Source organism: Stenella coeruleoalba (assembly GCF_951394435.1).
Source record: "Stenella coeruleoalba genome assembly, chromosome: 21".
Lineage (NCBI taxonomy): Eukaryota > Metazoa > Chordata > Mammalia > Artiodactyla > Delphinidae > Stenella > Stenella coeruleoalba.
In genome coordinates this window covers 21,343,936-21,359,967 of record NC_137167.1, presented here as the reverse complement: position 1 = coordinate 21,359,967, position 16,032 = coordinate 21,343,936, and the positions used below count along the sequence as shown (strand labels likewise).

At 36.5% G+C, this 16,032-nt stretch overlaps 1 protein-coding gene across 6 annotated transcripts in view; it reads right to left on the bottom strand.

Moving 5' to 3' along the window:
* LOC307179867 (uncharacterized protein) overlaps nucleotides 1-16,032 on the bottom strand; it is a 349,430-nt gene that overhangs the window by 141,444 nt on the left and 191,954 nt on the right. The gene's annotated exons all lie outside the window — the stretch shown is intronic.

Here is a 16,032-nt window from a genome sequence, read left to right as displayed (position 1 = left end):
ACAACTACTGAGCCTGCTCTCTAAAGACTGCGAGCCACAACTACTGAGCCCGTGTGCCACAACTACTGAAGCCTGTGTGCCTAGAGCCCATGCCCAGCAACAAGAGAAGCCACCACAATGAAGTAGACCCCGCTTGCCACAACTAGAGAAAGCCCGTGTGCAGCAACGAAGACCCAACACAGCCAAAAATAAACAAATAAAATAAATTTATTAAAAAAAAGAAGGTTATGACAATAATCTAAGCAGTGGCAAAATCAATGAAAATCTTTGATTCAGATCTTACGACAGAATTGGAAGAGATAGAAACAAAACACTAATTGTATGGGGAAGAAAAATGAAGCAAGATTCTGTAGGTTCTAGAGCAGAGCCTGAATAGATTTGAAGGGAACTGACAATGAGAGATAGGAGATTCAACAAAGAAAAAAATTTTTGAGCTGCTGGTAGGCTGTGATGGGGAGGAAATGATGAAGGTTACTTTGGAAATGTAGAGTCTGACTTGCTTTAATTGTGAAAGAACCTGCCTTTCTCTCCAGCTATGGTCCTTTCCTCGTATCTCATTCACTTTTCAACTCATTCCATTTCAGTTCAAGCCCCCAAATCCCCAATTAATCTGCTTTCTCAAAGACCAGCAAAATATTCTAATCACTAAAACCACTGTTCTCTTTTCAGGCCTCAACCCACTTGCTCTTTTACAAAAATTGAAGATAAGTATTGATCTATAGCTAAGGCAGCCATAAAATTTATTGTCTAAACAGGGACACTTCTGATTGTGCAAGAGGCACTATTAGTAATTATGTTGGGATAGCCCTGGAGAAACCAGAATGTTTGGTCTCCAGACAGTCAGAAATGTGCCAGGTCTGGAAATTGTCCCAGAACCGGCAAGTATATCATGAGAAACAGTAAGGCCACCCAAAGTTTATCTTGAATAATAGTGGAATAAGGAGCCTGATATTTCAAGGACAGCAAAATCTTTCCAGTCTCCATCAGCACTGGGCATGCTGTGGGGTTGGCTGGGGGCTTTCCTGGGAAGGTCAGAGGAGCAAATGGAGGTGGGGGCAGGGAGGGCAGCATGACGGTTTCCAGGCATCCAGGCTAAAGCTAGTTAGTGGATGAAACTTAAAATACCAAAGACAACCTAACTTCCAATTTTGCCCAAAGTTACCCTAAGAAAGAAAAATTGGTCATATGAAGACAAATAATGGCTCCTGCATTCATAAACTGCTGAAGTGACACATAAATGTTGGAGTTCTAAAGGGGCAGGAAGAGATTCTAGACTCAGATGACTCCCCTTTTTTAAAAAGAACTATGGGGACTTCCCTGGCGGTCCAGTGGTTAAGACTTTGCCTTCCAATGAAGGGGGCGCAGGTTCGATCCCTGGTTGGGGAGTTAAGATTCCACATGCCTCACAGCCAAAACACCAAAAAACATAAAGCAGAAGCAATATTGTAACAAATTCAATAAAGACTTTAAAAAAATGGTCCACATCAAAAAAAAAAAAACCTTAAAAAAATAAATTAAATAAGAACTATGTAACAAATGAGGAGAAAACAAACAACAGGTAATGTTAAACATCTCTTGATTTTTGAGATCAAATGGCAGGTTTAGCCCTAAGCTAGAATTACTCATGAATATTTCTATTTATTAATTTCACAATGTCTCCCTGTGAAAAAGATACATATCTGCCTTATAACTTTATTTTTTTAAATCAAAATGTTGTAATTTTTAGCTTTTAAAAGCTGTGTGTATAGAACCTAAGGATTAACAACAACCATTCCTGGATTTGTACTACAAATTTTTATTTTTTCTAAAGTTTGGCCATCAGGAAGATGTTTGTTATGCCTTTCCAACTTGCAATTTGAAAAGATCAGACTTCTGCAGAGAATATTGATGTTTTAAAGTATTTCTAAAGTTATAGACCATCTGAAGAGAGTTTCTTACTGGGCTTAAGAGCCACTTCATTATCATTTAAAAAAAAAAAAAGCAGTGCAAGCTTTAGACTTTGAAAAAGTGCATTTTGCCAAAATACTGATAATACTGACATATTTTGGTTTTGTGCCTTTGATTTGTGATAGAAAATGGTTTTTTTAAAGAATAGTGGTTTATATGTAATTGTTTTCTACAACTAAAGAGCCCAAAATTATATTTTCTATTTTAGCAACTGATAGAATGTTAAAGCCAAAGTCCTTCTGTGAAATAATCTGCTTAGTCACACCATACACCCCCACCTGCAATTTACAATCCTATATGGTTATCATTTAACCTTTAAAAAGTGCCATTAATATTTTCTGAGCTACAAAGAAGTTGGCTACTCTTTCTGCTCAATGGAGGAAATAAGAAAAATAGACATATTAAGTGAGGACCAAAGTGAGAGGATAGATGAAAGGACCTGAATATAACATTTACAACTGGTTCTATCTGATTGAATTTTACAACGGCCAGAGAGGGAAAAATGCAAAGCCCCATTAAGAAACAAGTTTAAATATGTGTTATGAATCTCCTAGGCTGGCTGTTTCATAATCTTAATTATTGAAGTATAGCATATAAAAAGCCTAAGCCTTTAATTAGAGTAAGTGGTATGGTAGCTTGGGCACCAGGAAAAAAAAAAATCTGCTGATTGTGATTAAAAACAACAAAAGAAATAGATAAAGGACTGTGGTTTAGGGACATGCTTTAACTGTTAGATTTATTTATTTGTTTGTTTGTTTATTTATTTATTTATTAAATGTTCCAGCTTTGTTCCAGAATGAAAGGAAGCAGATAACCAATGCAAAAAGCAAGTAAGGACCAGCAAAAGCTGGTCCTTTTGCTGAAATGGGGAGGAGAATATACCAGTGCTAACTGACAGTGTCAATTGGGCAAACCAAAATCATCTTTTGGATAAGCCTAAGAAATCCATTAAATATTATTAAATTGCTGTGAAATCTCACCTATTTGAAGCAGGCAAGATTTGTGATTTGGTTATTTGAAGTAGCCAAGAAGTTTTATGACAGACCAGGTCTCTGGAATTGCTGATGCCTGAAGAGTGAGAAAAAATGAACTGTTTTTCTTTAATGATTAAGGAAAGCCAGGGTTGGATTAAACAGTAATAGAAATCATTTCACATCCACTGCCAAAGATATAATGAACTTAAATCTAGATATTTGTTTAACCATATTCTATGTTCTATCTGTTTTTTGGCAAATAATTTAATATAGTTAGCATTTTATATTTACTACTTTAGTTAATAATGGTATTTCAAAGAAAAAGGTTAATTGAATGCAATGCAAGATAAAAGTTCTCCCTATTTCTCCCTGGGGAAATCTAGTTGGTAGATCCATACAGTCAGAACCCAAGGCGCAGATTTGTTGAATAAATTGTAGCCATAGAGTCAGGAAGGAATAAATGAGCCTCCACAAATCTGTTTCTGCAAATCCAAATCTAAAATTGATGGGAACAATCAAAGAGATACAGAAAACTTGCTTTAAGAAGTAAAACTCAATTTCCTCTATATCACTAAATTTTTCGATGGTTTTCTGAGAATTCTGAATTGGTTTTCTGTAGAAATAAAATTTTGAAGATTGGCTGCTATCAACAAGTATCTTTTGTGCATCTACCATGTGCAAGTAAAACCAATTTTCTTTTAGCTACATCCCCATATTAGGATTCCACTGGCACTTTTCCTCTTTGTCTCCTTTTACCACCATGGATCTCCAGCCTTGAGATCTCAGTCCTCTTCAGAATTCCCCACACCTATATGTACAAATGTTTCAAATAAGTTCTTAAGTCATTTTTTCGTTTCTTCCAATGACTGAAGCTGTTTCTGTGCAAGAAGAGACAAAGCATCTCATGATTTCAGTTGGCATCTGAAACTAGTGATGGGTCTGACATCAGTGCCAAGGGTGGGGTCAACTTACACTCTCAAGGTACCAACTCAGGTGATGGTGCTTTCCAGGTGACTGGCGTGCCTCAGTCACTCAAGAACCAGGGTTCTGAATGTGCCGCATGAAACTGTGCTACATCCTCTGGAGCCCTCAATTCATGGAAAACACTTGGTATTCCATGACAGAAACGTCTTATACCCTCTACATCTCCAAGATATGTTTGTGTGCACCATCATTTTGTTCACTTTGTTTTATTTTTTGTTTTTCCTCTGTATGTTTCATGTACACTAAGTCAGAGGACAATCGGAGAGCTAGAGCCTCAGAACTACCCTGTCTCTTTCCGAACTATGATGTCACATAGTCTTGTTTGCCATAACCTCACTTCCCTTAGGATGCATTAATTCACAGACCTGCATTCATACTTGTGTGCAGAGGGGCCCTGAGACCAGTGTGATGTTGGATCATGATTCCTCACAAGATAGAGCAGTGTTTTATGTGCAGGGGAAGAAACACATGTACCAGGTGTGAACCATGCCCTCCGAGAATGTTCAGTCTACTGAACATAAGACATAGCAAATAATTTTAGCACAGATTGAAAGCAGTGCTGCCACACAAGTAGCCATGCGAAGAACTGACACAAATACAGACCAGCAAACGCTATTTTCATGCACACTGGGTGTGGACATGGTGATCAATTTCAGGTGTACACAAGGAAGAAAGGCTTAGTCTGATCTAAGGTGCAGGGTTCCAAGCAGGTGGTTTTGGGGGGAGAACTTCTACCCTATTCCTACTCTCCTCACTTTCTTTCTCTTCCCCACTGGGGTCAGAGAACAGGAGTTTTACTGGGCTCCATTTCACTAATAGGAGTGGGGACTTCCCCTCAAGAAAACCTCACAGCTCTCCCACACTCTTTTTCTTTCAATCTCTGAGCTTTCGTGCCATGGGCTGACTCTAATTTCCTGTCTTTGGATGTGTAAGAGAGCTTGGGTCTTTGTCCACTGCATGAGTGGGGGACCAATTCTTTTTCCAATGACATTGTCCTTTCTTGCATTCACCTGAGCTGGAGCCCTCCAGTGGAGTCAACTCAGCCAAGCTGCCCAAGCCCCTTGTGCCCACTTGCCACCTTGGACGAAGCGGGAGGCTGGTTGACATACTCCACATTCACCCAGGCTGGAAGAGCTGCTTTCTATCCATGGGATATAGGGAATAGGAAGCTTTGCTTATGTAAACACATGAACAATAAAAATAAGAACTCTATAAGTGAATTTGGGGCCCTGCATTTCAAGACAAAGGGCTTCTGAAATTTTGACCCTTTTAAGTTCAGTTGCTTGTTAATCTCACTGTGAGAGGAATGCATAAAATCAGAAATTCATAAATAAGATGTTTGGAGGACATCGTTACTCAAAATATATATTTTTTAAGAAAAATGTAGCTTTTAAAAAGAAGTAATTCCATACAGGAATTGTAACTAAACTGAAAAGACCTTAGACTTTTAGCAGCCTATAAGAAATAGCTTTTATATTAGTTGAGTATCAATAAACTCAAAGCAGATGAATTAAGTTCCTTAAAATTATAAAAGCTGATTCTCTCTTCTTATAACTCAGTGAATTTTACAAAGAACAAGTGTCTCACGTAAGGAGTGCTTTGTAAAATGTGTCTCAGTTTTGTAAACTGCTCCTTGGCCTCCAGAATTGGAGAAGAGTTTCAAATTTTTACAAATGCTCGCCCTGTTTAAAATCCAGGTTTACTAAGTTCTGCTTCAGACATAAATTAATTTTAATATTTTAAAAAATCATGCCTATTGGGCTAGGAAAATAATGTCTTTCCCATCAGAAACTATGTCCAGACTTTAAGGACTCAATATCATCAAAATGTCAATTCTCCCCAAATTTATCTACAGATTCAGTACAATGCCAATTAAAAAAATTTTTTTTCATATTATTTGACAATCTGATTCTAAAATTTACACAGTAAAACGCCAAGGAAGACGGGGGCTTATTACCAGATATGTGGAACCTTACTGTAAAGCAAAGGTAATTAAGACGGCATGAGATTTGTCTGGAGACAGACAAATAGACCAAGGAAGCAGAATGGAAACTACAGAAATAAACTCTCACATATAGAAATCTGATCATTAATGAATCATTAATGAAATGGTACTTGGAGTTCAATGGTAAACTGTTTATAAACGGTGTTAGCACATTTAGTTATAGATACAAAATCAAAAAAATTGTATTTCTACTACACATCCTTTACATGTGTAACTTTAAGGTAGATTGAAGAATTACCTATTTCAGGCAAAACCACAAGCTTTTAAAAGACAATATAAGGAATATCTTAATTACCTCAGAATAGGACATTAAAAAAAGACATAAAAGAACTAACCATAAAATAAAGATTGATAATTCTACTACATTGAAATAAAGAACCTCTGATCATGAAAACAAATCATTAAAAAGTGAATGGACAATACTCAAATAGGAAGAATGTGTTTGCAAAACACAAAACCAACAAAGGTTTGGTATGAAGAGCATATAAAGGATTCTTACAAATGAATTTTTAAAAATGACAAAAAATGTAGCAATTGGCAAAAGATAAGAATAGGAGTTTCTCAGTAAAGGAAGCACAATGAATGCATAACATATGAAAACATGCTCAAACTCATTCGCAGTCAGAGAAAAGCAAGTTAAAGCTACAATAAGACAGCATTTCCCATCCTCCTGCGGGGCGTACATCACTATATAGTAGAGCACGTATCTGATTTAGTTTTTTGTGCCTTAGCTTTTGCATTCTGAAGATGAGGATAATTCTTTTCACCCATGTTTTCCACAGTCTGCTCTGTTATTCTACCTTCTTTTAAATTCTAATACCCTACCTTTTCCATTACCTCCTTTCTTTTCACCCTTATATCAGTTTCTAATGAATTTAACAGGAACCAGGCATTTCTGTTCAAGTTGTACAAACTTGTGAAAACATAAAAGGCATGGAAATGGAAATGGAAATTTCAGGCCACCAGATGTCTTTATGCATAAACATAAATAATACTGCCATAAAATTGACCCTAGCCTACCTTTTAAGTAGGAAAACACTCTCCTTTAATCCAACCCGGGTAATTATGGATGATTCATTTGCAACTAATTTGCTGAAAACCCAATTCAGAAAATGCTAACAATACATATATTAAGCCTTAAGTTAACAGATGACATTCAACAGAAATCTGTTCATTCTGATACTGTTCTTCTAAGGAAGTCTTTAGACTGTGTTTCCTAATCAGTATAATGAGCTTTCTGGAATTTATGAAAACTAAGCCTCCTTTCAGCTCTAAAGTTTCAGCTCTGTGTTTTCACTATTAAGGATTGTTTACTTCTATAATGACAGACTGAAGAGCTATTATGGGTCTCCATCTCTCTTTCCCATGCTGTCTGCTTCTGCGTGTAACTGATGTTCTTTCTTTCTGCATTTCTTTCTCTCTGTCTCTCTCTGTCTCTCTTCTATTTACTCTAGTTCTTGTTGTCCCTCACACTACGGCTCTTTCACTCACTCCATGATTAAAAAAAAAAAAAAGTTAAACCAGCTAAGACAATTCTAGTAACTCTCTAAAAAATAATCCTCACAACACTAAAAAGCACTACTAATGTTCTTCATTATACAATACCTAGTTACAAATTTAACAAAATAAGTGTAATCCATATGCCTACTTCTAACCATCATATATTTTCACTTATACAATGACATACATTCTCTTGTAATGAACAAATCATCAATCTTCCTGTTGTTAGAAATTAGCTTCCCCATGTCTTCCAGTAATCTTTAGGAGTTCTCAAAGTAATTGCTCTCAACCTGGTCTGTCAGCAGGAGACCAAACCTCCCTTACATTTTACTTGCATTTTGCTCTGGCTCCCTGGGAAGCCATCTGGGGAAGCTTTACCTCTCATCTGCCCTTCTTGAGAAGTTCACTGACCCTGCAAGATACCGATTCCAGATGCTGATGAAGTCCCATCCTAGTGATGACAAAGAATCTCCAGGCTCCAGGTAGAGGTAGAGAGAATGGCTTCCTCTCTAACACATCCCATACTTCATTATCTGGGCAACGAGGTAGTTCTGCTTCTGTGCTCATCTCGGTTCTTCATGAAAAAGAGCCTGGCCAGGTTCTGGTCTTCTCTAGGGTAACCCAAGGCCCACTCTCAGTTCAAGGGGCATGTGTAGAATAGACCCCTTCCCATGAGTGAAGGATAGAACCTCATGTTATTCTCCTAAATTCTACCCCCACTTAGAACTTCAAATCCCTCCTCCCGTGCTATCCTCCTATAATCCATCTCCCATGTTATTTATCCTCCTAAAGTCTGTCTATTCTCAACTTTGAATTTAGGATTCTCCCTCCCAGACCTGAAAGATGCTCCTCCCTCCTCCACACCCAACCATTCTAGTTTAAAACAATGGGTACCGCAGAAATGAAACACAATATTGCAAATCAACTATACTTCAATAAAATTTAAAAAAACAACCAACAAACAAAAACAATGGCTTCCATGCTTTTCAAAGATATAAGCACATCCGGGAAGAAGACAGGGTCCCAGCCCAACCATTCCTAGGGAGCTCGTTAAGTAATTAATCAGATGGTCCCATCAGACATGGAATTTGAACCAGTTGAGTGATCTTGGTGGAGGATACTGTTTATCACCCCTAAATGAGAGAGACCCCTACCTTTATCTGCCTTACTTCAAGGTCTACTCCACATATATCTTCCCATCTACCTATCTCAATTCTCTTTTTCATTCTCTACATTGTTATATATTTTTCTGACTGCATAAGTAAAGTGTAAAACATTTGAAAATTGCACAAAAATATAAGAAAAAATGTATAAATCAGTTTGAAATGTTATCACACTGGGATGACCACTGTTAAGATCTTGGCATCTCTATTTCATGTTCCTCTTGTATGCAAATACAGACTGATTTTACATGAATGGGATATCATACTTCCTGTGTACATCTTTGAAATGTTTAATGTGGTCTTTTTTTACTGCCCCCACTCTGTAAATGCTCTTATCAATTTTTTCATTCCTCATATCATTCTCTGAGAATTGCTTTTTGTGGGTATTTCTTCCTCTCTCTCTCTCTCTCTGACTGAAGAATTGCCTAAGAATGAGAACACAAGCATTCATGTACCCACCACCTTACTAAAACTAAAACATGACCAAGACAGCTGATACTTCCTCTGCATCCTTTCCCGGGTGGCACCCTGCTATGTAGGTATTAACCACCATCTAACTTGGTGCTTGTCATTCATGGGAATGAATCTTTAACTGTGTGCCACATACCTCTTTGTCCCTCAACAATATATAACACCATCTTATATGTTTATAACCTTCATGAAAATGGTCATATTTTATGTATTTTCCTGGAACCTCTTTTTTTCACTTAATGTGGAAATAAGTAACTCTGGTTTATTCACTTTTGGTGTTTTGTATTCTGTGACTACACATCTAGTTATTTATCTATTCCCCTGTTAGGAGACATTTATATTGTTTTCAGCGTTTTGCTATGTTGAGGTATGTTGCTGTGAATATTCTTTCCAGGTTGAAAGGTGGTACAGCACCACAGTTTGGGGCATGGATTCCAGTGTCAGATTGCATGAATTTGGTATACGGCAGTCCACACACTAACTAAGCAAACCTGGCAAAGTTATTTAATCTCTCTGGGCCTCAGTTTCTCATTTGAAAATGGAGATAATAATATCTACTTCATGGAAATATTAAGAAGAATACTAGTAGGTCAAAAATAGTCAAATATCAGCATTTTCATATGGTGCAACCTAATAAATGAGTTACTAATACAACATGCTTATAATTGCACCTTGACAGTAAATACTCAGTAAATGTTAAGTGTGATGACAATAATGAGCATGATGATGATGGTTCTTTGTGTATTTGTGTATCAGAGTTTCTCTGGCCTACGCATGTGTGAATAGAACTGCTGGGTCACGGATCGTTATAAATTCAACCTTTACTTCCAAGATATTCTGCAGAGTTTTCCTATCCAAAATATTTTTTATCTTTCTATATATTTGGATATTCTTTACTATATTTCAATAAGGTTTTATAATATTATTCATAAAGGTTATTAAGTTTTTCTCCTCCCTCCCTGCCCTTCCTCCTTTCCCTTCTTCTCCTGTCAATGAAATATTTTTAAATTATACATTCTAGATATTGACTTCTGATATATAACAACTCATTTGATGGGGGAGTGGTTTAATATTCCATATTCAAAGCTCACATCCTCTGATATTAAGGGTAGAGAGAATTCTGAGTATCTATTCAGGTCCAGTGACTTTTTCATGTTTCTGGAAGATTAGCATGACCTTCCTGAGTCAATGATTAGACAGTCAAATGATTAGATGCCATCTTTGCTCTCATGAGTCAGAAAAGCTCTTTGCCAATCTGTTTCTAGGACTGTCACCCAGAGCTCTTGGACACTGCTCCTTTGGCTTTCCTTTAGCACACAAAGGTACTGCTCTAACTCTGTACCCAGAGGCCCAGAGGGAGCCCTTGGCTTTATTTGCTCACAGCTCCCAACCCTCCTCCCAGCTGGTCCCAGCAACCACAAGTGGTGGTTAACTGAGCTGCCATCTTCCCTCAGTCTCCTTCCTTTATGCTTTATTTTTCTCTTTCTAGTCAGAGGATCAAAAGATTCACTCCATTGCATAACATGAGCTCTTTTAGTCCCAAGAACAAGGTTCCACCTAAGAACAGATACATACTATTAAGAATGGCCAATTAAACCAAAACTTCATTAGTTATGTAAGCAATGATATAACCTAGAAATTTATTAGTAATGGGGGAATGCTAAGTTAATATAAGCAATTATTAATAAAGAGCATTGTGAATAGTTTCGGGACAATGCATAGTAAACAATTTAATGCCAAATGACTAAATATTAAAATTAGGTAAATTAATTAGAATTATAAAAGAGAGAACTACAAAGAGAATTTCCATAAGATAAGACAGAGTAGAATATTTTCCCAGAAATATATGCATATTTGAAAGAAACATAACTATTTAAAATGCAATTCTTTCCGTTCTCTTATGCTATTGATTATCCCTTCTCTCTCTTTTTTTTCCTATCTCCATTTTTTCCCTCTCTACTGGACCTTTCCCATCAGCATTGAAACCTAATTTAGTATTTGCCATCCTTAAAAATAAGAACAAAGCTACTGCCTGCAACTGTTGTTTTCTCTCCACTTTTCAAAGCCAACTTTTCAAAAGCATTAATCACGGTTTTTGTCTCCTCTTCTCCACCTCGCATTTACTCCTAGCTCATTTCACGATGGCTTACCAAAGTCACCCACTCTGCACCAAGATGGCATCCGCCGAGGTCACTCCCTGAACCTCTCAGAAGCGTCTGCTCCATGCTTCACAGAACCACCCTCGTGCCTCCGCCTTCCCTCCAGATGCTCCACCTCCTGCACTCTCCTTTGTCAGCCTCTGCCTTGCTCTCTAGCTGCAAAATTCAGCACTTTCTTTTTCATTCTGGGCACATACCTTTTCAATTCCTAGAACATTCTAGACTCTTTCCCTCTTCTTGGAAGGCTCTTCCCTAGTTTTTCACATGGAAATACCTACACAGCTTAAATGCTACTTGCAAGGGAGGCCCCCTCTGACCTTGCAGCCTGGTTAGGTCCACCTTTTATATATTCTCCTTGCAACCAGTGACTGTCCTTCATTAAATATATGTATATGAGATTATCCTACATATATATGATATATATGTAGGATATTATCATACTAATTTTGACAAAATAAATATTTATGTAAGAAGGTGTTGGATGTTTGTCACAACTAAATTCTAAGCCCCATAAAATCATAAACTATAACTTTCTTATTCATTCCCACATCTCCAGAATTAGCATATAGCTAGCATAGCAAAATATTTCTTAATTGAATAATTGGATTAAAAAAGTTTATACATATAACCCATACAGAAAAGAACATGTGGAATGAAAACTAAAATGAAATTTGCCTCCTTACACAAAGAGATCAGTTGGAAGCTTTCCTTAGATTGAGAGCATCCTTTGCTGTGAAGGGAAATGGATCTGAAGTCTGGATGGTATCCCACTAATACTGGTGTAATTTGCCTCATGGGTCACATCGTTGAGCTTTTAAAATATTTCAGTATACTGTCATATCTAAATGGAAACTTTTTTCTGAAATTGGGTATATTATCATGTGAGTGCCATCATTCCTGAAGAAAAGGTAAGATGCTTTCCCATTACTATGATTTAACATTTTGAATAACAATTAAAAATTATAAGATGAAAGAAAAAAGTCAATGTAGATTTATGAGAATATTTAATAAAAGAATTTTGTGTGTCATATAGGTAGTGTATGTTCTTCCTTATTGTATGATGAGAAAACCTCACCCTGTACCACAGGAATCTATGATGATTCTGAGCCTGAATTTTAGATACTGTAGCTTCCCAAGAGAGAGCAGACAGTTATACCATTCTATGGGCTATTTCCAACTGGGCTGAGAAAGAAACGCTGAGACTATTCTTTGGAGAACTATTCAGCTCTGGGAAAGGATTATGTAACCTGATAGGTTCATTTAAAAATTTTTATATATTTCTCAGAAATAAAAAAATGTTCTTACGTGTAGTCATTAGACAAGGATCATAATCCTCATTGGTAATATGTGATACTTAATAACAGCTGTATATTAGCTCTGCTAAACGGCTTGTAAGATGTTAAAATTCATTCTATGAATAATATAATAATATGATTTTAAAACAAGTAGAAAATGACAGAAAGATGGGAATAATGAGAATGCAGTATATAATCTTCAAGGGAAAGTTATAAATATGGATTTAAACCACAGATATACAGACGGTTTTTTATATCCTTATGCCATAATATAAATGTCAGAGGCTCCATGTCCTAAATTATCATTACTGCTGTTTTTGTCTTCTTTTTGCCTAAAGAATTGGAAAGCCACTATTTCTTCCTCTGTTTCTAAGCACTTACCTTGCGGTGGGCGTGCTGTATTAATTGAGGTGACGGGGGTGCCTGTAGTAAGTCATGGCTTCTCTGCTCCGTACACTGTGGATCAGATACATATTTTATAAGCCTCAGAAAGGTGGTATTGAGCCAACTTCTTACACAATTACCTTATCTATCTAATCTATTTATCAACTGTCTCTATCTCTCTCCCCAGCGCCCCCACCCAGTTTCAATCTCTCCCTAACATACTGTTTCTCTTTGTAGTACTCAGCTCTACCAGCACTGTCTAAGAGACCTTTCTGTGATGCTGGTGATATTCCGTATCTGACAGTAGCCACTAGTCACACTTGAGCGACTGAGCTATTTCAAATTATTCAGCACTTGAAATGCAGCTAGTGCAACGGAGAAACTGAATTTTAACTATAATTTTAATTAATTTAAATTTACATTTAAATAGCCACATATGACTAGTGGCTAGAATATAAATATGAACAAAATGCAACCCTGACCTTTGGAATATCACATGCAAGTGTGCTTTTACTGACAGCATCCTGAACTGGATATTTGGAGGTTTATTGAGTTGGCAAATATAATGTTCCTCATCACACATGAGTTTGACAAACTAAAAAGATAGTAGAAAGTAAAGACAGATAAAGCAAATTTATATATTCATAAATTAAGAGACTCAAAATAGCAAAAAATAAAAAATGCATTAGCAAAAAACGTATTACATAACAAAAATGAAGTAAATAGGTTTAGATCAAGACATTTGTTTTCACAATGTTTTATATCCTCCTCGAAATAAATTTTATTGACAGGGTTCTAACTGTGCTCTAGGCTGAGCTCTTCTGTCTTCCAGCTGTGTGACACCAAACAACTCACACTGATTGTTCTCCATGAGCCTTGAGTGGCTAAAACTTGGAGTGAGGTCAATCATCTATAAACAACTCCTGTTACAAGATTGCAGAAGTCAAGCTCTTGGAGATTGTTTCCATGACATCTTTAATTATACACAGCTTGCTTGTGTTTTAAAGATGAATCTAGAGATGTGGAAGAAATACTTAATTCTTCTCCATGTCTTAGTCTTTGCAGTATTTTTAATAGAGATGCTAAACAAAATCTTAGATTGTTGTGGGAAAGGTAGAGACAGATAAGGAGAGAGAGACAGAGAAGGCTAAACTGAAACTATAATTAATTTTCAATTGCATACAACTCTTTTTTTTTTTTTCCCAGAAGGATAGTCTTCAAGTACAACTGTGTGTGTTGATACAGCATGGTCTTTCATCATATAACCAAAATGATGCCCCTAACGAGCATGTGATCACTATGCCTTTATTGGTTTATAGAAGCTCTTTATAGTTCCCACTAAAAAGATGGCCTTTCGAGAATATGCTCTGAGTGTTTTCTAGAGCAGAATCTTTTTAAAGAATTTTTTGTGTAGTCTACATCCATCTTGCTTTCTTAGAAAATTTTTCATAAATATTTAGGAGCTAAGGTCTGGTGTGGTGACTAGATTATTGTTAAGGAAACTAACCTATGTTTACTTAATAAAACGATACTGTGGTTCCCAGAGTTGGGGCAGCCCACAAGTAATTTTTTTCTTATAATTTTGATTAATTGTGGTATTTAATTTCCCTTTTCCCAGCCACTGAATACCTCTAAGAGTTATTATTTATTCTTTCCCTACTTTCAGGAAAGATTTATAGTGGGCATTAAACACATTCAGTAATTGTGATAGTCACTTTTGCAGATGGAAAGCCTAATTTGATTGTTCCTATATAGAAAAGATGTTCAGTCAATTTTCTATTATCCCCACTAATGGATGGAAGCAATCGAGCATATAATTTAAGTCACCAAATGGACCAAAATCCATTTTATATTTTATTCTGGAATATGCGTTCATATTTACACTTGAATGTAGGCGTGATTGATGTTCAGCCATTCAACCGAAATGATGAAAGCAAACATGTGGAAGGTCTACCAGGAGGAGCAGGAATGATGCCTGGGTCAGACCTGTCTCACTCTCCTCAGTATTGTAACCTTCACAATTCATTGCTGAAAATGGAACGCATCACTTAACATACTGATGAGAAACAGGAGGCTGGAGCAGAATTTCTTTATCTCTCTAAGTTTCTGGCTCAGATCTTTTCTGGGACAGAGAGACAATTAAGCATTCTGGTTTAGACCATTTCTTTTCCAGTTTCTGCTGGAAGAGAAAGGTTTAATTACTCATGGCAGATGATAACGCCAGTAAGATTCTGTATCTATACCACTTTGAAAGGCAATTGAAGAATCCCCTTTGCCATGATTTGTTTCCACTTGTTAAATATTTCTGTAACTACATTGCACAATGCAGAGGCTTGTTTTCTTTCTTTCTTAGCCTACTGTAATAGGGTAGCCACCACTGTAGGAATTTCACAAACTCTACAGAGGATGCTGCTAGTGTGTTTAATCCGTTCACACACATGTACATTTATTACTTTGCTAATGATAATTTTTGGTTTTATTTTGCCAATATCAAAATTGTAATAATAAAACGATTATATATTTAAATAAAACGAGATGTCTTTTATCATTTGGGGGGAAGTGAATTTCAGAAGTGCCAATATACATTCACAAGTCTATTAAAAAATAAATTGTTATTGTGATAACATGGATATATACCCACACACAACTTTCTTAAAAAGACTGTTTCTTGCCAAGAAATAGGCATCAAAAGTGACTCTTCAATGACTATTCATCCCTAACTTTGTGGAGAAAGGAAAATTATAATTTGTCTAGTTTTGTCCTTCCCTAGTATTAATACAGATTGATACAAATATGGTAGATTTGCCCACACATCTTCTCCCTGAGGAAGTCAATTATTAATATCCTCTAATAACCTGCAATGACTGCAACTTAATACATAAATTTCACTTAAAACCTGGTGACTAAATATTAAGGTCTATGGTTAAGCAATCCATAAATTCATAAATCAGACTGACATTCAATCCTTTGCTAGCTGGTTGATTACAAAAAATTTTCACTGGATTTTGCCTATGATGATGCTACTTGCACACATTTCCTTCATCATGAGAACAGGTTCCAGAGAAAATGTTGCAACCCTGTCAGCTGTGTCCCTTAATGTTAATTTCAATTTTGTTCATAATATCCCTGGGTCTCTTTATCTTAATTATA